Raw genomic sequence first — 23,986 nt, 5'->3', positions numbered from 1 at the left:
CTCCAAACTGTTTTGTCACCTGATGGGGAAGAAAGCAGCTGGGACACAAACAAGTCCCACCAGCACAAACATCCCAACCTTGAAGGGCAAAGTCCACCCCCCTCAACTTTTGGGTGGCTGCAATTAATAATACATCTCAGAACATCAAGTGAGCCTTAAATCAGAAAGAAACTGTGTTGCACCCCAAGCAACAGTATCCCCCATGACTTTAAGTGAGGCACCAAATATTAAGAGTTCATTCCCAAAAAGAATGAGTTTCTCATAGAAATCCAGGAGGAGATCTAAAAGGTGAGAAAGAGAAGCCTTAGGAAAGGCAGAGAAGGGCAGAGCACCTTCCCTCTGCTCACAGACTAGAGCAGAAAGAAAAGGAGCTGGGATGTGCATCAGCCTCTAACAGCAGCTCACAGCCAGGGAAGCAAGCTCCAGGATGCTTCCCCCAGCCCAGCAAAGACATCTCACAATGGTCAAAATGGAGAAGAGCTTTTCTATTTTAGCTGCTGTGAAATGTCTGCATGGCAAAGCTGTTTAGAGAAGGGATGTCTCAGCTAGCTAGTCTGCTATTCTGCTGGCAAGGGTGAAACATCAGCTCTGCTTGGCCTCTTAGGTTTGCTGCCCAGGCATCATCTAACTGTCACTCCAGTTTACGAGCTGAAGATCTGCATTAAGATAAGACTGGATGAATTTTTGGACCCAGAATGAAGGAGAACTAATTCCATCACCCTGAAGTGCCCTTCTGCCCACTGGCAACGGCAGATCTAGAGAAACAGGATAGAGCAAAGAGGGTTGTTACAGGTTCAACCAGGCAATTCAACCCCAAATATCAAAAAGCCTGCTCACTTTGAAATAAACATACTTGTTTAAAGTGCCAGATGGACCTCACACACTGATCTCCTTTCAAAGCAGTAAAGGCTGCTCCAGCACACTGTTTATGTGAGTCTGGGGCCAACACCAGGGTGGATGGTGCTCCCTTCCCACAGCAAGTGGACTTCCTCCCCTACCTAGAAACATCCCTACCACACTCCAAATCACTCCAGCTGAGGGATCACAAGATTGAGCAGAGATACTCTTTGAATTCTTGTGGGTCATACAGACAGAAGAAGTCTTGAAAGATCAACCACCCTGAGCCACCTCAGTCAGGATTGATCTTGCCCTACTTTGAATTAACGCAACAAAACCCTCTGTCCTGACTGCTCATGGAGCCTCCCTCTCCAGTTAGATCACCCCTAAAGTGCCCATCTTCATCCTCAGCAAAGGGAACACAGACACAGACAGTCTCCAACCCAGTCTGGAACACAGCATGAGTCCACCATGGACATCCCCATGCACCTCGCACCCATTCCCATCACACTGACAACCTGCTCCAAACTGGCACACTGAGGGGACTCCCCAAACAGCCCACAAACCAGCAGCAGGACATGACCTCCCTGCCCTAAGGAAACACACTGAACTGTTGGACCAGGTAAAGCCACGGTTTAGAGAAATGACCATTTTCACTGAGTTTGGAAACAGCAAAGCCACTGGGGTTCAAATTTAGAAATCAAGCCAATCAGACTACTGCATATCTGTTCTTGCTCTAATTAGACTTCTTTCCTTTAAAAAAAAACCACCAAACCTCTGACTGTACAGTGCCCTAGCACCCCCACTCCATCCCAAACTTAGCAGGCATTTTTCTATGTTACAAATTCCAAAGGCAGCTAATTAGTCAAGACTCAGCAAACTCAGGTTAAAAAAAGAAGCTGCTCCAACTCCATCAGGGAGGCAGATGGCAACGGCGTGTTTCAGACACTGCAGGCTGCATCAGCACTTTCTCCAGCCCATGGTGTCTGATCAGGGAGGGCTGCAGACTGGAGGCAGCACAGCAGTCCCTCTGCCAAAGGGCCACAAACAGGTGACTCACTGCCGTGAAGAATTCTTCCCTGGCCCGCATCACGCAGCCTGGAAAGGCACACCATTGATTTATTAACTTGCAAGAAGTGTTCACCTGCCATGGCTTGATCCTCAAGCAACAGTCCCAGCCTCACACAGACACAAGCAGTGTTCAGTGGGGTACCCAAAGCTGAGCATTTCACCCTGCCTTTTCTCAGACCTGCTTCCCACCTCATTTGCTGGGATGCAGGAAAAGAAAGATAGGGCAACTGCAAATGGTGGGGGGAAGTGAAAATGTACTGTGGGAAAACCTGTGCTGCATACAAGAAGCAGTGAGCCCAGAGCCTATGCAGCAGAGATGACTCTTCAAAGAAATCCCTTATGCCAGCAGGATCCTAGCCAGGTAGGCACAATTTAATTAAAATGACGTCAGCTCACACACAGGAGTCAGAGGTCCCACTGGATATGGTGCCCAGCGGTTCAGATATTGAGCAGAGACAAGCAGAGGTCAAACTTGCTTGGACTCCATCCATTCATACTCCCTGCTTTTCTTTTCTCTTGGTTTTAAGCAGGTCTTCACTTTAGACACCCTTCCTTGTACTCTTCCCAATGCCCTGAGCTCTCACCAAAACCATAAGCCATCAGGCTGCATCGTGAGCAGCATTTTCTGTTTGCAGCATCTCCTGTTCCTCTCAATCCTGTCCCACTCTTTCAGAACCTTGAGGCATGTCTCAGCTGAGAAGGAATGGAAAGGGCACAGCAGCAGGGGATACTTTACACCCATTGGGAATGTCAGCTAAGTCTCCCTTGGACCAGCCATAGGAAAAAAAACACTACACAGTGAAGGTGGGATGCTGGATTTACAAGATCACTCAGCCTCTCAGCCTGAGCAGACCACAGACAACAGGAAACTGTTTTTTCAGATGGCCAATTCAGCATTTGCAGGTTCTACTGCTGCTTACAGACACCGCTACCAAAACCTGTACCATCTGCAGGCTCACTGCTGCCTTAGCTCAGTTATGGACTTGTGGTTGCACAAAAACATCTGTAAGGAGAACACACATCCCATTCCCAAAGCATCTACGCAGAGCAACGACGAGCAGGTGACCAGTTTCAGCTAGAGCATGACCACAAAATACCAAGTTCTCCACAAACACCATGGCCCAGATCCATAGCAGCAAATGTCCTCCCTCCAGTTCTCCAGTTCACTTTGCACTAGGGATGCAAAGAATCGCAACTCAGGGAGTTCAGTGGCTAAGGACGGTCCCACTCACTTCACTAGGATGCATCACTGACACATTCACACCCCTGCGTGAGGAGACCCTGACCATGGGCTAAGGTACCTTCTGTGCTTCACAGTGCAGGCATGGAGGGCAACTTCCAGCTGAGAAGACGAGGGCACCCATGCCCAGCATACTTGACTGGGCCCTGACTTGGCAGAACAGCCTGAGTTCCTTATCTGTAAGCTTCAAAAGAGTCCAAAAGATAAGGAGGGAGCAGCTGCCCTGTAAGCACTATTAAATCCTCTTCAAAACCTCTGGCTGGTGCTCCCAGACTGATGGATCAATAGCAATCAATTTCTGCTCACCAGCGGGATTTTGCAAGTGCCTGCTGCCCTCTGGAATGGGGCCATTAGCACCTACAGTCTCAAACTAACAGCCAGTAATGAACATTTTACCTATGCTAATAGCTGGGTGATGATAAACAGTGATTTCTCTAGCATTGCTCATTGGGGTGAGCAAACCTTGACACAGCAAAGGAGAGAAGATAGAGAAAGAGATGGTGCTGGCACTCTGGGAAATTGGCTATTTAAAAGAACAAGGAAGAAATAGGTACCCAAAGAGACCAAGAAGAAGAACCAGGAGAAAGACATTTTTGTTACATATAAGTAAATTACTAACATGGGAGTGTCCAAGACAAAAGGGACTGAACGTAATATAGCAACCAAACCCAAGAAGAAATACACCTACCCTATCTTTTAATTTAAAAACCCGAGTATTTCCACTGACACTGGAGAAGCACAGTTCCTGGGAAGCCATATCCTCACATGTCTACTAATTCTGAGTAACAACAGGAGTTTTCCCCAGTTGCACCATTTCCCTCCCAAGTGGATACTCTAATGTGTGGTAGAAGGTCAGGGTTCACACTGATGCTGCTTCTCCTTGGAGACCTACCAGGGCCAGGCTTCTCTCCCCTAGTGAGGCCATACACCTGGTAAGAGTTAAACTCCAAGGCTGGTTCCAGCTCCTGCTTTGTGGGTTTAATACGCCCAGAGCTGTCGCAAGGGTGTTAAACTCCCACTCTTCCAGTTCAAAGGCAGCTTTGCAGAGCTGAGCAGTCTTAAAATGCGCAGCTTTTCAGAAGTGTGACCTTTTCACAAGGTTTCCAATTCAGTAAAGGTTTGTTTCCTCCCTCTTCAAGCACGTAACTAATGGTAGTCATGAAACACCTCCTCCAGCAGCAGCAGGCAGGCGGGCCAGGCTCCCCACCGGCCTCGAAATGTCATGACCGGCTGCCTTTGGTTATTGCGATGGTGCTTCTGCAAAGGCTCAAGGGCACAGAAAGTCACTGCACCATCATCGGGCACCAAGCCCTTGCACACTGGGTCTTGCACACATCTGCACATCTCCTCCACCCTGCTGCTGTCCCCACACAGGGCGATGCCAGTGCAGACAGGGAGGGCAGCAGGGAGATGGACCTGGATCCACCACATTCCCCTGCACAATGCAGGGTCGGTGCTGCCCCATGCACACAAACCCCCAGCCATACGCAGCAGGAGGGGTCTCTCAGAAAACTGTTCAAATCCCTAATTGCTCTCCTCAGTAAATCCACACATCTTTTTCCTGCAGATATCAACCTGAGAGACCCTTCCAGGCCTCCTCAGTGCCAGATTGAGGTCACATCCATAGGTCTCACTGGCCATCTTTCTTCATACTTGCTTGCCCTAGGGCTTCTCCAGGCAGAAGAAGAGTAAGAGGAGAATTTTTAGGCATTTGCACCAACAAATCCTACAGCTCACCAGAGGGGACACCTTCCACTGCATTCCAGCCTTCACCCTACACCCACTGCCCAGCTCATGGGCTCCTGCTCTTGCCCCTCTCCACCAAGACACTTGCAGCTCATGACAATCCAAGAATAAAAACAGCTGCTGGGCAAACAAAGCAACACTTCACGCTGACAGGATGGACTCCATTGCCACCCAAAGGGACTTCTCCATTCTAAATTCCTACAAACCCACAAGCCCCCAAAGAGCCTTGGCACAAGGTGCTGCTCCTGGCTCCACCTGCACTGCCATCCCTCTTCTTCAACCCTAAAGAAAGCTAAACCCCTGTACACACCCTGTCTGTCCTCTTCTTCCTTCTCTGTTCATGCTGCCTGGAAACCTCTTCCCATTCCTTCACAGAGGGGGAGTTTTTGGGGGTAGCAGACAGTTTTCCCACATCTGGGAAAACTCCATGTGCTACCTAGCTATGCACAAAGCACAGAACCATTGTACTGCTCTGCCAGACTCCCTTTCATAGGCTATTTATTTTCCTGCAAATGAACTCAACATTTCATATTTTGCGCCTTTTCCCCTGTTTACACTACAGGAATGGGGAATGTGCTGTTGTCCCCTCCAAGGACAGCAATCCAGCTCTCAAAGGCTACCAATCCCACTGAAGGTGGCACTACACACCCCTACCAAAACCAAATCTTTCCCACAGCTTTGTTGCTATGATACAACCAAGAACCTCTCCAGTTTCACCCTTATTCTAGGGTGTCCAGGTCCTCACCACATCAGCAAATAACCAGACATGGGTTTCTTTGGAGAGAGTCTGTAGAAATACCCACACAGTCCCTACAGCTCAGGAGGCTTAGGTTATTTTAAAATATCTGGGATTAGTAATCTAAAGGCAGGTCACACACTCTGGAGAGGGTAGTGCTACACAAACTGGCCTCAAAACCAGGCCCAGTGAAGTCCAGTGCCATTAAACTGCTGAGAGTCACCAGCACTGACGTGCCAGGTATTTCTGAGCTAACTGACTGGACACACCACTGGTCCCAAAGTTTACAAACTCCTAATCCAAGGCATTGTCAACAATACAGCTGATGTTTGGAAGGAACACATTGTTTTTATGCTGACGAAGTTTCTCCAAATACAAGGCACAACATCACACAGAGTCTGGGTTATGCGCTTCCCAGAAAAACTTTGGGCCAACCAAGGGGGAACTCCAGCCTTACACCAGACTCCATAAACTTGTCACACAGCTCCGAGGCAAGCTGTGGCTAACCTGCATTTTGGCATTGTCCCTATACAATGCATATTTACCACATGGGTTTGTTTGGATGTGTTTTGCTCACGACTTGCTCTTTGGAGCAACTCCAAATCTGCCTCCCTCTTAAGTTGTGCTACAGTATAGTCATTCAAACTGATTGCAAACATCAGAAGCGAGGGCTGATTTCTTCATGTGCACTAATTCTAGACTAGGTCACCAAAGTATTTTCATAGTTATGTCAGCACTGTCTAGACAAACCATTAAAAACAGGATGCAATGATCATCAGAAATGCAACGTCAAGTTTGTGCCCAGAGATACTGTGGGAGCCACAGGGAGAGAAGAAAGGCCAAACCTGTCCCATTCCCATAGGTTTGGCAGAGTTGGCTCAGTTGTCCTGTTTTTGTTTAAGCAAAACGTTACCAGAGATCACCAGAAAAACATATATTTAACTGCAATTTAAAATAAATAAGCTGACATCAACAAGCCTGGACAGCAGCAGGATCTTTTGAAGGACTGCCAGTGCAGTCACAAACCCATCCAAAACTGGCTCCTCTGTACTACTGGATGCCCCACCTCGCTACCACCACCAAATTCTCACCAAACCACACCAGCATCCTGAGGGCACCAGGCAGAGCACCCTGTGCCACGAGTCCCAGCACAGCCAGCAGGGTTTGGCTGTGGGCACTCACCCTCACTGACCTCCACCAGGCTCCCATGCTGACCACCAAACCCACAGCCTCCGCATCCATGGAGAGCTTCCTGCTAACACCGTGCATCCCAACGGCTGCTTCCTGTTCCTTGCCACTCCTTGGCAGGGAACTCTTCCAAACTCCAAGAACATGAGCTGTAATCTCAGCAGAAAGGGACGTGCATATAAAAATCACCACTCTGTCAAAACAGAAAAATAATGCAGGAGCTGATCTGTGCACATTAATCCGCTGCAGTCATGAGGAGACAATTTCCCTGGAGAAAGTCATACATTAAAAGAAAAAAGGAGAAAAAAAAGGGAAGAAAAAAAGATTAATGTGACTTTGAAATATCACAAGTACCGTTTATCTTCCTCCTACCACCACAGGTTTCTTGTCTATTTTTCTCTCTTTTTTTTAATACAAAGAGCCTTAAAATTCCCTGTGAATACAGCCTTTCTGCTTCCAATGTGCAAACATAGGTGATTTACAGTAGAGTAAAAATATAAATATAGTACCACTCGTTCTCTCAGTATACAATATTAACATTTTTAATTAATTCAGTTTAAAAAAAAACACTATTGCTTTTCAGTGGCATAACCTTCTAATGAGTAGACTCATGCTCCTCAGAGCTCCTACTTATGCCTGCAACTCAGTCACACACAAAGTTCAGCCCTTGGTACTTCTGTGTCAGCATGGAAGCTGAATGCAAAACACTGCTCCCCAATATACATTTAGGCACAGATAGAAAGCTCAGGCTGTGTCATGGGCATGACCAAAAATTCAAGAACACATTCCTTTTCTAGGGCAGGACTAAAGGATTTTTCCAGCTAAAAAAAAATAAAAATAAATAAGGTTCAATCCATGTAACACAAAGATGACAGACATGCTTAAAACCGAGGTGAATTGCATGAACTCAGCCTTTGGCAATCCTGAAGCAAATGAGCTCAGCATACCGTTTAGATTCTCATTTTCCCTTTACACATATCCCATAGATCATAAATACACATTAATAACTGTAACAGTCAAAGTTTACATTCGGCTGTAACATTTAGGATCAATACTCTTCAAATGACCTTTAGTAGTAATGAGCTGCCATAACACTGTCTTGAGGACATTAAATTTTTATTAGAAATACTTTACTACAAAGGTTCAAATCTCTCTATGCACTTGTGCACCCATACAAATATTCTCCTATTATATTTTTCCTTGACAAAAATAAAAAGCAGATCGAAGGTTTCTGAAAAAATGCGCAGTGTGGAGGCTTTAAATGTTTCACATTGTCAGATGTGGGGGGTTTCTTTCTTTGTTGTTTTTTAATCAGAACCCATGAGCCAAGGGTTGGAAAATCAACCACTTTTCAAAGTGATAAATAGGAATTGTTCCCACGTGGCTCAAACAGGACAGGACTGAGCTCCTGATTACCATAAGGCCTCAATTCGATGGGGGTGGAGGAGGTGAGAGAAGCTGGTGCTCCATCCGTGGAGGGGTGACCCAGAGCAGACCTGGGTCTGGCCCTACAGATCACCCCCAGGTCCCCAGGGAAGCCATCCAGGGGCTCAGCTCTGCTCCTGCCCCTGGCTCGTGGGGGTCCCGATGGGGACCTGCCATCAGAACAGATCCAGTTCATCCAGCTCTGGCCAACTGAAAAGCAAAAAACTGAAAGGTGAGGAAAAGCAGCTAGTCACGATCCAGCCTCTCTATTTCTTTTTAAAAACAAGTCAAGTTCAAAGTCAGATCATGTCCACGTTTCACTGCCTATTTTAAAAATTACATATAATTCACAGGCTGGGGGGCTTGTAGCAATTTATTTCTTCACCTGCAGGTCCTGGACTCAAACTAGAGAGAAATCTGATTTTAGCAGAACAATGAAACCAAGCGGATGGAGGTGAAGTCAAACAAAGGAGACACAGGGGAAAAAAAGAAAAATATTTCCCTGCATTGTTATTAGATGTCACCTCTAAGAGTTGCAAATTAAACACATTCAAGGCAGCACCATATACTGCAGTTAATGTCCTTTCAAGAACCTGCCTTGGCTCAGCACATCAGCAGGATGCTACAAAGAGCCCAAACCTGGCAGGGAGGGCAGCATGAGCATATTCCCACATTTCATTGTAAATTCCTCAGGTGTCTTGACTTTTAAGAAATATTTCAATCTTTCCTCTCTTGTTCACACTGATCTTAGTCTCTAAAAAACAATTCTGTGATTTCCATACTGCTTTCTAGACAGCAGTGATCACACTGAAAGGGGGCACCCCTATAAAATCACCAGAAAAGGGCAGAAAAGCTGACCAATCAATATTTGCACTCCCTAACCCTTGATTTTTAGGAAGACACTCTGAAACCACAGCATGTATGTTTCCATGTCTTTGGAGAGCATCCTTCTTTCCGGGGGAGGTACCAGGAGAGCCAGCAGCAAGCCCGCAGCGCCCACCCTGCCCACAGCACTCTCCTCCCCTGCCTCAGCAGAAGGCAAATCACATCCCCCACCCTCCCGAACCCCTTATCTGGGTCATGGCAGTGGCAGCCCCTCACCACAACCCCCATTTCTCCCTCAGCTCCTGCAGTTGCTCATCAGGGTGGAGAAAGGCTCCAGTGCATCATCTCTGCAAGCTTGTGGAGGGCTGATCCGAGACGGGTAATTCCCACTGCCTAATGACCTGAGACCGGCCGAGGCAGAGGGAAATGGGAAAGGGAATCTTCTCATTTGTTACCCATCCCCACATCCCGATAAAAAGAATGATTACACTTTTAAGTTTGAACAATTCCCTGCAGTTGTAGCCATGTCATATCTAGATTGTCTAATTTACATGCATATTCATAATCCCTGTGTATTTAATTAAATTCTTCAATCCCTGGAGTGTCTTTCCTAAACAATAGTAATTTATCTTGCACAGATAAGGGTGCCCTCGATTTATTCCACTCTGTAGCTAACAGCATTTCCTTCTGATCAAGGCTAGGAAGTAAACTTAAACAGAAGGAATCTTTAAATATATTTAAATTGCAAGATTAGGCTGCTTCTCTTTCTTTCTCTCTCACCCCAAGTTACCCTTTTAAAGAAAAAACACTTTCTCCTGAACTCCAAAGAAAACCTTTCACCCAACCTCCTGAGAGCGCTGCATCTTCCAAATACAGTAATGCTGCCCAAAGAGGCAAAGGGATCCCACAGGATCTACCCAGCAACAGCTCTTCCATCCAAAGTGGTCCATGGGCCATCCTCTGGATGCATCTTCCCTAGCAGGCTACGAATTCCACTGCAACCCACAGCAAACAAGCCACACGTTAAAAAGTTGCAACCAGGAGGCTGAAGAGCTCTGCTTCTTTCCAGCAAATATCCCTACACTAGGGGCCATTCCTCAATGGATAACCTTGGGCATCTCAAAGAGGGCCAGACACACACAGCAGACGCCCCAAGATGAGGCAGCCCTTCAGAGAGCTGCAGCTGCCTCCAGACTGCTAACACTGTTGAAATATTAGCACTGGGAATTTAACTTGTCCTACAATTAGAGAAGTGCTAAAATATTTAGCAAAGTCAAACCATCTAGAAGATCGTAATAAGAAAGGAAAAGAATAGAGACTGGTGCTACTGCACGTTTTTTTAACTACATATTCCTCATACCCTGTTAAATCCACAGCTCTTAATACCTTTGCTTTGTCTCCCAAACCTCAGCCAGCAGATCCAGGATGGCATTGAAGAGGGGTGAAGAAGTGCTGGTCTCTCCAAAAGCCTCTTTAGCCCCACCAGTGGTGCACCACTGCTGCCTCCCAGAGCAGTGCCAGCAGTCCCTGCCAGGGAGGGCCATCCTGACGCCCACAGCAGGGATGCTATGCCCCAGGAGACTCAGGGATAATCCCAGTGCTTCAGGAGATGAGGGGCCAGGGCTGCTGTCACAAACCATCTCCTTCTGCATACACATTGCAGCCGAGGGCCAGGGCAGCGCTTTGGCTGGAGAGACTGCTCACATCAGGGAAGCATCCCTCTGCTCCAGCCCTGCTTCTTAATCTCCTCCCAAAGCATCTGCTGCTGACCACTGCCAGACACAGGGGAACCCGGCCGTTCTGTTCCCAACCAAGCCCTCGAAGCCTTTAGAGATGCTGTTACTATTTATGAAAATAGGGTCAGGATCCTGCTGTCACAGCTCCTTCCTGAGCTGCAGCGTCACCCGTGCTGTTGAGGCAGCTCTAGGAAAGCCCTCAGGAATGTGACCACTGGGACTCAATGACAGACATGCTCTGAATCCCAGCCACTAACACATCTCTGGAGTAAAATCAACCTCCCCCCACCCATGTGTTTCTGCGTCCACCTCCCTGGGCAGCCCCATCTTCCAGTTCCACACACACTGCACCCACCAGGGCATCCTCTGGGCCACCCCCAGAGCCACCATACCCCTATTTCACTGTGCCACCACGCCATAGCCATGGCTGAACAACCGCAGCCCCACACAGCCATGTCTGGCTGACAGCACAGCCTCCACCTTTCCAGTGAGGTGCTCCTCCCCTCACTGAAGAACAGAAGAAGCAATGGACAAGGAGGACAGCGGTCTCCTTCAGCACTGGAACTGGACCTGGCATGTTCTGAAGAGGAAGGGGCTTGTGCAGCCAAGCTGCCCTGCCAGCACCTGGCTCCCAGCAGAGCCCACAGGACAGGGAGGTGCATCCCCCACCCCCAGTGCAGAGCCTGCCCACAAGACATCCTGCCATTGCCAAATCCTCTTCCCCAGGAATTCATAACTGGATTCAGACATTCCCAGCCTGCTACTTATTTCAATACTTTCAGCTCTCTGGAGTAAAGGGACATCCTGTCTTAAACCTGCTGAGCCTCGTGCCAGAACGACATCTGCTTGGAAAGCAGCCCCTGTGGCTGACCCAGCCCTGGAGGGTTGCCTTCCCATCTCAGCAAGATCCCAAACATACCCTTGCACCCACAAAGCACAGCCAGCTCACAGCAGAGCCAGGAGCACAAAAAGTTGCTTAGGCAAACCACAGCTCCCATTCCCACTTCAGAAGCGTTGCAAGATTTTTAGGCCTTGGAAACATTTTCTTCCTACTCAGGGCATTTTTAGGTTAATGGTTCATCAAACCTCAGTCCAGGAAACCTTGGTGTGGCCTACCTCTGTGTGGGTGTGGGAACGGGTGGGAAAAAAACCCTCCTGGGCATCAGCCCTTCCCACAGTGTTTGCACCACAGGCTCTGGGCTGAACTGGGAGCCATCAGAAACAAGCCAAAAACCAGGCAGGCAAGGGAAAACATCAGCAGAGCCGCCTTCAGATACAGGGAATGTTCATCAATCCCCCTTAAGTCATCCTTCCACATCCCTCTTTTCTATAGGGAATGTTGAGAAACTGAGCCATGACTAGAAACAACCAACCATTCATCTTTATCCTGTCTAGTTTTACTAAGTTTTGATTTTTCAGAGCCTAAGTCACAGAAAATTTTTTATCATAACACAGACAGAAAGATAACAGAGCAAAATTTCACTCTGCACCCTTTCCCAGCAGGTACAGCAGCAGTTGTAAAACACCTCCAGTTCCCTTCTGCCTCTCAGATACCCCACAGGGAAGGCAGCCCACTGCGAGCCACTGGCAAATAACTTCCAGCTTAAGCAAAGCACAGCACATGGGAACCTTTCAAACCACGGCACTGCAAAGAATTTTAGAGACAATGGATGCTTGAGCTGTGTGAGGACTGTGACTCAAAGTGGACAGTGATACAGATGAAGATACTCGCTCTTTCCATATGCCCCCAACAATACGGTCAGGATGAAATCAGCAGCCTCATAAACCACTGAAGATACTCCTCAATCTGAAAAAAGCTGGCTGCTATCAGAGGAGGGTTAGCCAAAGAACCTGAATGTTATGTAATGGGACGGGTCCCTTGAAGCTAAAGCAGACTGAGTCAAAGCCAAGAGAAGTAGGGGATGAAGAGAGGTCTACAAAGGGGAGGCAATGTACCCTGCCATGTCATCCAGGGGTTCAGGGAAAGAACAGGACTAAGCTCCACTCTGCCCCATTTCAGAGGGCATAGCTTCAACGTAATCTAAAAACCCCACTGCTCATTCTTGGTCACCCTCACAAGCACTTGCTTTGTGCCTGTTGTGGGTGAGTAATATTTTCCACAGAGGTGGCAAGTGAGCAGAAGCAGCACACCCAAGTTCACCAACATGCTTTGTCACACGCTGGTTTGCAGTTCCTCTCCACCAAAACTTGCCTTTTGAGGTCTGACCTCAGCATGAGCCAAAGGGGCAGAAGAGCACACTCCATTGTCCCACTCATCACCCTTCCTAGAAGGCATCTGCTTAAAACAGGCACTTCTTCCCTCACCCATTCTCCAGTCTCCCAAAGTCATCTCCTAATGCAACAGGAGGCCACTCAAGGTGAAGCAACATGGCAAAAGCCACAAAAGGAGGTGACTGGGGACAACACAGGGACTGAAGCCTTCTGAGTGCACTAAAAGCATCTGTCAGTGATGCCAGCTAACCTCACAGACAACCTAGTGAGACCCTCAGCTTCTCAGTCCAAGTCTTTAGAGAGCTCAGCTGACCTCAACAACTTCCCAACACACCATGACAACATTTCCAAGTGGAATTTACGGCCTGATTTTTCTACTTGCAGGCCAGATGCTCCTTGTTTTAGCAAGTACCTCAAATATGGCAAGTCCACATCTTACATATGAAATAAGGCAGGCTTAAAAGAGGGGAAGCTCAATACAGAAAAGATACTTCCCAACAGGAAAAAAAAAAGAAGTAACTTTTGCCTCAAACATACCAGACACAAGGGACAAATTAAAAAGGAAAACCATAAAATGCTTGCCCAGCTCCTTTTTTTAATCCTTACATATGCTGCTTTACAGTAAAGTTCCATCTACTGTGTATAATTAGATATATGTTCCATTATTCTGTTCTATACAGATTTGAGACTTATCCTTATTTTTTAACCCCAAAGAAGTTTTAATTGGACCAAAAGCTGCAGTTAGAACACTGCCTCGTGCAAAGTTCTAAGAGGTGCTGGATGAAAGTTTCAGCCCATGGTCTAAAGACTTGTGCAAGGCAAGAGGAACACACCAGCTTATTGCTGCCCACCTTAAGCTCCTGGAACATTTAAAGGCTACACAGCATCCACTGACTACTCTCCAGATCCCACATTCAGGATCACACTGAACTCAGGGTAAAGGTTCCCCTGAACAGCCCTGTGCTCATCCTGGCCCAACTGCAAAACACAAACTAGCCTTTTTGTTGTTTGCTAGGAAAAGATGAAGCTTGGTTGGGTTTTCTTCATCAGTTAAAGGGTTATTTCCTTGGAGCTGGGAAACCAGACAGATAGAAGGCCACCAATTCCAGTGTCAAAAATCCAGCAGGCCAAAGAGATACTGGTACTGACCTTAAGAAACTCCAAGGGCAGCAGGTCCAGGAGATGAACATGACCCAAATACCCAAGAGCAAGACATCGCCATGAGTGGGAGAAAGAGACAGAGAGACCAGGCAATGGGGATGCTCTCAATTCACAATCATTACCCCATGCTAATTGCTTTGGCATAAAGGAGATGTCAGTCTCATGCCCCCCACTTTGTAATTAAGCACATAAAATGTGCACAAGGATGGAAGGAAACTGTGTCCACTTACAAGGGAAGGATTAACCACCCCATGCTTTACTGGGGCAGGGAAAACAGCATTGCTACTACAAAACACCCAAATGTACACCCCATTCCACTTACGACCAATGCTGTGGGCACTGCTGGGAGAAGCTGATCTGCCAGCATCTCCACCAACCATGAGGAAAATCAAGGAGATAAGCAATGCTAGACATCCGCCAGCCGAGCTAAGAGGATGAAGCATTTCTCTGGAAACAATCGGGTTCTCTAATAACAGGGCTGCAGCAGCGGAGTGAAAGAGAGGGAGGAGGAGCAGGCGGGGAGAAAGGGACTAGCTGGATATTTATCCCATCCTCATCTTTGTGTTATCAGTACCCCGGTATCAGCATTGTTCAAAATGGCTGCTTAGATGGTTGCCAGCAGCAACAACAGAATCGGTCCATCTGCTGGCATTCTCCTTAATCTATCTCAAACACTCGTCTTCTTTTTAAATGCACACAGGGGAAAGAAGGGGAAAAAAAAGTCTGCCTTGTACAAAGAAACAGAATCCTCCTATAAGAGAGCCTTTTAACTAGATTTTATGCCACCCCTGTTTCCAGGACACACAGACAAAAGTTAATTTTCCAATAAAAGAACCAGTGTAAGGTGCTTTTTTGTTATGAGATCAGAAAGCAAATGGAATTTGAATTGTCTGCAGTGGCATGTATCTGACAAAGATTAATTTAAACAGATATTGTCTCTGAAACCAAAGTCCATTGAGCGGCTTCACAGCCTATCAACCATGCGAAAGCATCTCCTTAGCAGCACTGCTGACTCCACCACTTTCTTTAAAAATGGCTTAACCTATTTCTTGTAAGATAAAAGGTCATATATAGTTCTATTTTACAAACCCATAATAGCCAAAGCCACACCAAGCGAGGACAATCGGGAGAAAATAATAACGGGGGGGGATTTCCTCCCCCTTCACAGACAGATGCTTGACACTTGCTGGGCATTTTTCAAAGCACGCCGCTAGTGAGCGGCTGCAGCAGCACCAAAATGTTTCGACACCCTCAGAATAGAATAAAAACCATGGGGCCTCTGCAGGTCGCTGGTGCAGGATGCAGGAGCCCACCCCAGGGTGGAGATGCTGCAGCAGGACAGCCCACCACCAACAGCACGGGATGCTTCCCTCGCTGGGATATAAAGCCACAAGGCTGCAAGGACAAGAACAGGGGCTCCAGCTCCCTTGGTCACTGGGCCAAGCAGGCAGAGGCAGGCAGGAGGAAAGACCCGCTGGTCCCTGGGTGCTCACTCACCCCCCAGCCCCCCTCTGAACACTGGGGTATTATTTCTCCTTTTAATCACAAGAAACAGATCTGTGCATGCCATCAGCGGGCTGTGCGGATGGGGACAGTTGCTCAGACTTCAATGGGACACACACACACAGAGGGGGAAAAAGCTGCAGAAATCCAAATCCTGCAATTTCTTCCCTTTTTATTTCCAGTTTATATGGAGCACCGCAGGGAAAACGCTACCAGACAGTTTCAGAGCATTTGATATAGCAACGATCCAGCTTTGGGAAAAGAACGAAGGAGAAGCAAAATAAAAGATGACAGCCAAAAGCACTTTTAATATAGTTTCAGTACTTTCAAGAGAAAGCTTCTGTACACAGAGCAGCCAATGAACTGTTACCAACATAAACACAACTGGCTTTAAAAAAAATTAAAAATGTCTTTCTGATGATAAAGAAAATCAAAAGAGATGAGAATTAGTGAGTGAGACAGAAAATGCATTTATTTTTCATCCTCCAGACACACTTCTTTTAATTTGGCACCCAAAGCCATTGTAGTTCATTAATGGAAATTTTATTTATCTCAGGAACTATTTGTTACTTTACCACTCCTTTGACAGAGCACTCATCTTCATCAAGGCAACCACACAAGGCACAGCACGAAATACCTCCTGCCACCCCAGCCTTTAAACACCACACAGCACCAGTAACAAGGAACGCCTGTGACTGGTGTCCCAAAGCAGTCACCAACATGCTGGTATCAGTCAAAGGACAGAGGCCAGGGCTACTGGTCAGCACCCAGACCGGGGCACAGGCTGCCCTAACCTTGCCAAGGTCCCAGACAGCAAGCCTCTGGCATTCCCACGGGGAATCCCCCCCCGCTCCAGCAGCTGCGGGGACACTGGCACTGTCTCCAGGTGCAAGGACAGCAGCCAGGCAGATACCACGCTGCATCCTGCTGAGCAAAGCTCAATAATGATTAGCAGCCCCGGTCAAACGAGCTGGGTGGTGAAGGTGCAGGCAGCTCATTACGGGCATCAGCAACAAGCAGGGCATGGCAAGGGGGACACAGACCCCCCTGCCCCATTTTAACCTGGGGCGACAGCAGCAGGACACTTGCAGGCAACAAGCTGGACCAATACATCTGCATGCAACCCTTCCAAGCTGGCATCCCAGCAGATCTGCTTCCTAAGCACATTCATGCCTTTGTTTTTAATGAGAAAAAAAAAAAAAAAAAAAAAAAAAAAATCCCTGGCAACACGCACCTACAATGCGACAAGTAAAAGCCCAGGGTTTTATTAATTTGTGAATTACTTTAAATGCACCATTTTACAAGGACTAACCCCAATCCTGCACAAAATCCTAAGCCATAAGCTTGAGACAAAAAAGCAAATGCTCTTAAAACGCAGCGCTAGAAAATCCATTTTGAGGGAAATGTGGTGGTGTTGTGCACAGGTGAATCCTCAGCATTTAATAAAACACACCCGCCATACCAACCAAGCGGAATCTATTCATACTTAAACATCAGGATTAAAATAAAAGAAAAAAGCCTTTGAAAAATTGCATTTTATTTCTGGGACATTTTATTTTAAAACCATGAAGATGCTTTCCTACCCACATCCCCCAAGAAGGGGTTTTGAAGGACCTGTCTCTCTGTGAGATGTTATCAGGACCTTTCCCAACTCCTGGTGCAAAAGCACAAAAGAACTTGGGGTCAAGCCCATATATCAAACCCTTGTGAATACAGGTGAAAAATGAAATGGGCTCAGCACTTCTCTCCTGAGCGCGGAGGACAGCATCTCCAGGGCCTTGGCAGTTCTGTGGGCAGACAAGGAGAGCTCCCCACTGCCATCCTACATCCTGGCTCCAGATGCTAGATTTGTCCTATTGCACTTATTAGCACAGCCAAGGTTTGGTGTTTCAGTTTTTGTTTTCATCGGAAAACAGATCAATTTCTATTGATGCTGATGCCAGAGAAAGCGAGAGCTCAGCAGAGGCAGGAACCAGTTACCCAGAGAAGTCACTTTCCTCCCCTCCTCTCATCCCCAGAAGACCAGGACTATGACAATGCCATGACACAACCTGTTCAAGACAGCATCAAACATACAGTAGGACATACAAGTCCATTTTTAACATCTTCAGGATATTCCACACCTCCACCTACTTGCAAAATAAAGTCACTGGCACCAGCCACAGATGGAGAGATTGACAGAGAAGCAGGTTCAACCATCACCTGACTCCTGCTGAGCAAAGCCAGGAGGCCATCCCAGTACCCACCTGTCCAGGTGTCTTCCACTGCCCCACCAGCAGAAACAAGCCCTGAAAAGCAAAGGATCCTTCCCCACCACCTCACCCAGGATGCTACACACAAGTTTGGCTCCTCAGAGAACGGTAGAAGAACAAAGTCAAAGCCTCACACCCCTGGGAGAAACAGCACAACCCCCCAGTCCCAGAAGTAAGTTCATTCACTTCACGCACAAAGCATCTCCATGCAGCAACAAACCTCGGCCTCACACTGAGAATCCCTAAGCCTGGCCACCTTGAGAGGGTGAAGAGATGCTGCTGCTCCCCTAAAAAACCATGCCCAGCTCCTCATTCACATGAGCTACTCCCAGCCTCAAGAGCAGCAGGAGAAAACCAACATCACCTAAACACAAAGCTGTCCGTGTCACCTAAATGCAAAACCCCTGAAAAAAACCTGCAAGCACAAGTTGGCCATGCTGTTCATCTGAGCTAACCCCAGAGGAGAGCAGGCCTCTCACTGGGAAAGGGGAGCAGGACATAACCCCAGAACCACCAAGGACTCCATCTCCCCCAGGAACCAGGTCCTTCTCCAGGGCAAGGTTCCAGTATATGCCAAGGAAATACATAAGCCCTCAAACTCTTCCATCCTAACACTACCAAGCTTACTTTTTTAAAACTTTTTTCTTTTCAAAGAAAATTAAAAGCTGACACACCACAAGACAATTCACAGCTGAATGTGACTTTACAGAGCTATCAGACAGACAAGCTCATTTAAGTTTTCCAAAAGTCCTATCTGAGGTTTGAGGGACTAATCATAAAACATCTAACATCAAAGCGAGCGTCAAATAACAGCAAAGCACATTCCCTCACACAAAGCTTCAAAAACAAAGCAAGCAGGCACATGTGGTTTATGTTATTGCAGTTTTAGCACAGTTAAATATTTCCTAAAATATTCTCCCTAGATGTGAGCAAAATGAAAATCTGCTGTGAATGACACGCAACTTGGAAGCTCAAGACTAAGCTTTATAAAGCACAGGTGAGCTGAGAACAAACTCCTACTGCCAGCTTAAGTCAGAAACTAGGACTCATACTCTGAAAAATGTTTCAAAACCTATTTATTCTTAAAGCCATTCCTAAATATTTTATTTCTTGTGCTTTATTTTTCAGGTCTCTGGCCTCTAAGTTAGTATCATTTAATTAACCACCTAGTTCAAAAGACATCCCAGCCTCAGAGGATCTGTTTATACTCTTTGAAAAAGACTCAAAAGCCAATAAATAAATCTGCTTAAAATAAAAGGTTAAAATTCCAGCTATCATCCCAGCTCTCTCTGCACTACCAGCAAGAAACTCTGGTGGTTTTCATCATCTTCTTTTTCAGTTTCTATAATACAGTCCAGAACAGGCTCAAGAAACACCTCACCTATGAGGGAGCAGCAATAAACAGATTGTAAGTTCTAACGCCTAATAATACTTTGTTTTAATTATATATGTTAAGAAAAAGATAATCAGAAAGCTTAAGCTCTTAATGTATATTTAAAATGTACAAGAGTTTCCATCATGATAGGGCTAATGAACCTCTGCCAGCTCCTTTCATGTGGTTTAAAGTATTTTAATACATACGTAGGATCGAGTAATCTACCCATAAAGAAAAACAAAGTAACAAATAATTAGCAAATTGGATACATGTTGTACAACAAGCATCCCACACAAAAACCAAAAGGATACAGAAAAATTAAACTCCCATAGCAGCAGTCAGACACAGGACACCAGGATTTAACCTGAAAAAACCTTTCACATCCCATGGCGTTCCTTCCAAACCTGCTCCTGCCAGATACAGCTTTAAACCCAGACCCAGGAGGAGACCAATCTTTACACAAAACAAAAGCAACCACAATTCGCCCTAGAGAGCCCCATCAAAGTGTTTTCCCCAAAATAAACAGCTCTATAAAGCAACATACCACTGGATATAAATTTATACTCTGCTCTGTACCACGTCACAGGGGCAGGAAACCAAATGCTTGCCTAAAAGTGAGCATTTCTAGGGGAAAAGAAAAAAAGAAGCTTAAAACCTAAAAATAGTTTGGAAAAAAAAAAGCTAGAAGTGGTTTCAACCACACTGGAACTCATCAGTATTTTTACCTCTGAAGCTACATTTCAACAGGCATCATCACAAACATAGACCAACACAAGCTGAAAACTGAAGTGTAATAAAAAGCTTCCAAATCTGAACTCCTCCAATTAAAATGCATTTAGAGAGATCATTTACAGGTATCAGGTCTTGCTTAACCTCTGCCCAGTCAGAAGGCTGTTGAAGCAAGGTTAAAAAAACCCCAGCACCTACATGACCAGCATAGATACCAGATGAGGAAACATGGGAAGGTACTCATGACTGACCTGCAAGGCATCAGATAAAATATCCAGAATTAATTGCAGGTTTGAAAGAAACGGGCTCCCTCCAAGTGTTTACAAAGCCAGAGCATTTTAAAGCCCTGCTTCATTGTTATTCTAACAGCAAAAGTAAATTCTGCCTATGTACTTATGGCTGGACCGCATACCTTCCCATCGGGGCACAAAGGCTTATCTGTGGGTAAGGAGCACATACCGTGTAGGTTCCTAAGCGGCTGGTTACAATCCAAAGAACAACACAAAGCTTGATGCTTCCTCTCCTAAGTCATTGTAAAACCAGTGAAAAAGCAGAATTCCCCCCTAGAACTACCCGGGACACTTGCCCACCCATCAGCATCCGAGACCACTCGAGGGCAAACTATATTATACCATACTGGGGAACACAGATGAGAAACATGAATTTCTTCTGCCAGATCACAGCTTACTGTCAAAATCCACCAAAGGTCTTTTCTCTCTCCAAAAACCCAAGAGATGATAGTGTAAAAACTTTTGTTCATAAATATTTATGCAAGTGAACTTGTTAAAAATTAACCGCTGTCGTTAAAGGTTTTGTATCCTTTAGGATTCCCGGCATGCAGTGCAGTTGCATGCTTTATATTAAGCCTGGCATTTCTGCATTCCTTTCCTGCATGCTTTTGTCATTTGTCTAAAAATTAAAAGAAAAAAAACCCACACACCACACACACACAAAGACGGGATCTGTACACATAATAATAAAGCAGTTTTTAAGAAGACAAAGATGCCTGTGTTCAACATCCAAGATCTTTCTTTGAGCAGGGGAAAAAAAAAATCAATTTAATGACTCCAGTGAGATCAGGGTTTAAGCCTCGTTTAAGTTTTACTAAGCATGAAGGAATTATTGGTTGATAATGTGGCATATATATTTTTTTCAGACCTGCCAGCTTTATAAGCACGAAGGAGCCAGAGCCTGAAGCACTTTGTGCCCATAAGCACAACCCTCACCCCTCCACACCATCCTCCACTGCCAGAAGGTCATTCCTCCTGGATTTTGTCTGTCAATTTTTCAAAAGGATTTTTCCAACCACACAGAGAAGGAATTTCACATCTGTACTGTCCCTATTTTTTTCACAGGTCTGAGTCAGAAACACAACTGTATAAACATCTGATCTTTATTAACAGAAAATCTCAACTGTGCAAACCTCAGGTCATGGCACCGGGAGCCGGTGGTGTCCGTTAAAGGGATCCTTAGAGGGGAACAGTAGTTTTGATTTATTGCTGGAGAGCATCAAGAAAGCCAGGGTTGGAGTTTTTATTTTTTCCCAAGACATAATGGTTCCCAAGTTCCTATCTTAATTGCAAACACACACAGCCACAAATTGTTTGTCTCTGGTGGCTGGAGCTCTTCCACCTCACCTTCCAGAGGCATCCACAGGATGGATGTGGAAAGTTGGCGGAGGACATCTCAGCCTTGCCTCCCATCTATAAACACACAGCCCTTCACAGCCTTTTGTTTGATGTAAATTTTCCTCCTCCAGCTCAGGGCTGCAAGGCTATGACGTGGCTGCTCCTGGGACAAAAACAGAGGTGTCTGACCCCGCGTCACCCACCCACTGCCATGTGAAGAAGAGCCACACTCCAGCCAAGACCCAAACCTTCCCCCCGCCAGCTCCAAAGGCAAATTCCCATGGCGAGCATCCCGTGCGCCCCTTTCGGGCTGTGGAAACAGGAGATAAATCACCCACCGACTTTGCGGCGAGCGCTTCCAGAACGTGCTGCTTCATCTAAAAAGCTGACGGCTCCGAGGACAATGAGCGTGAGCTCTGGTTTCAAAGCTGGGGAGACGGTTTAGACTTGTCAGGGGGGACATGAAACACCAGAGCCAGGACCATGCTCTCCTTCCTCTGGCTTGCCCACAGCAGCAGCAGGAAGTGCAGGGAGACAGGGCAGATGGGATGCTGGATACCAGCACTGGACATCGCTTTGGGATGGGACTGCTCTGCTTTGTGTCCTGCATGCACCCGACCCCAGCGCTCACCCACATCCTTCACAGAAATGGATAAAGGCTCATCAAAACTATGTTCCAAAGACAAATAAATTTAAAAACTGATTTTAAAAGAAAATTCCTTTGTACTGAACCAGTCCTGGGTTTAGGCAACCGTCACCTCTGTCTCCCACTCCCACACCAGCTCGCTGCATCCACACCTTGGTGGGCAGGTCATTAAAACATCACCCTCAGCAAGCTATTATCTTCCCTCCCCCCTAATTTTAAAGTTCCTGAAGAGCTACTCCTCTCCTTCTAAAAAAATAATTCGGTTTTGAGTTTCACAGTATTTTAAACAGAATAATTAATCATCTTAACGCAGCCCTTACAAAATATTAATTCACGCCAAAAAAAAGGCTATAATCATATCCTCAGAGAAAAACCTTTTGTGCTTCAGGAATTTTCACTGCATGTCCTCAGAGGTGGGAGGAGAATTCTTCTGCTGCCTCCTATTCTCACATCTCAAATGGAAAATGTTTTGATAATGCTCTTCTGAATGTAAACTGTACCAAATGGGATTTTTATTATTTTTTTAAGCAGCTTTTTTTTCCCCAAAAGGAAGAACGGCTCTTTAAATAAACAGAGCGAACTACCCATTCCTTACAACAAAAACCACCCTCCCTTCACTCATTCACGCCATACCCTGGCACAAAATGAATTTACATTTCGCATTTGCAAAACAAATTCTCGCCTAATGTCATTTTAATGGGAACGCGCATTTCAATCCCTTCCAATAACAACGAGGAGCGGCTTATTCTATGTAAAACACCCCAATTTGTTTCTCTTTAAATATATGCGGATTTCAGATGGGGACAGGGGCTAGAAGGACAGGGGAAGAGGAACATTTCCTCTCCGGCAATCCCCCTCCGCCAGCGCACACAAAAGCCACCTGCCCATGGAGAGAAAACACGATGCCATTATTCCCATCGTCATTCCCACGGCCCCTTCGACACCGAACGAGCGTGAGAAGGCCGTGCGCATCCGTCCCCGACACGCGCATCACGCCAGGTCATCGGTGCTACCCGCGGGTCCACCCAACTTGTCACCCCCATCGCTCCCTTCGCTCCCCCCGAGCCGGCCCCGCTGGACGTGCCCTGCAGGGGCTGCGAAGAGGAAAGCGGGGGCTGATGCCACCCCTAGAGATGTTCCAAGCAGGGAAAGCCCCTGATGGAGAGGACAAAGAAGAACGCTCGGAGCTGTTGGAGAGATGCATTATGTTTATAAGCCCATCTCCCGGTGGAAAGGACAGGACTCCCGTGGGAGCGCGGGTGGGGGTGCTCAGGCGTGAGAGGGACAGCGGCTGAGGGGTCGGGGAGGGCAGCAGGGCTGCGTGCCCTCCATACAACCCCCCGACGGGCACTTCGCGGGGGGAGAGGGGGGGCGAAGAGGGGTGGTCTTTATTTTCCCTCTCGGACTGGACGGACGGCGTCCAAGCTGCGGGCAGCTGCCAGTGACCCCCGGGCAGACGCACCCCCCGAGGCGGGGGGAGGTCACCCTCGCCCTCCCACCCCCTCAAACCCCAAGCCGGCATCTTCCCGAAGGAGCGCACGGCAGTCCCTGCCCCCGGGGCAGGATTTTCCTGTCAAACCACAACCGCGCCAGACAAAAGGCTTAAGTGCAGGACGGGATGGGGAGGAGGGGACGGGGACGGACACAGACGAGCCC

At 46.9% G+C, this 23,986-nt stretch overlaps 1 protein-coding gene across 1 annotated transcript in view; it reads right to left on the bottom strand.

Annotated features, from left to right (window-relative positions):
- ZSWIM5 (zinc finger SWIM-type containing 5) overlaps positions 1-23,986 on the bottom strand; it is a 97,270-nt gene that overhangs the window by 72,578 nt on the left and 706 nt on the right.

The sequence above is a fragment of the Camarhynchus parvulus genome, chromosome 8 (genome assembly GCF_901933205.1).
Source record: "Camarhynchus parvulus chromosome 8, STF_HiC, whole genome shotgun sequence".
Taxonomy (NCBI): Eukaryota; Metazoa; Chordata; class Aves; order Passeriformes; family Thraupidae; genus Camarhynchus; species Camarhynchus parvulus.
The sequence above is the reverse complement of the archived record's forward strand: the minus strand, read 5'-3'. Positions and strand labels throughout refer to the sequence as shown.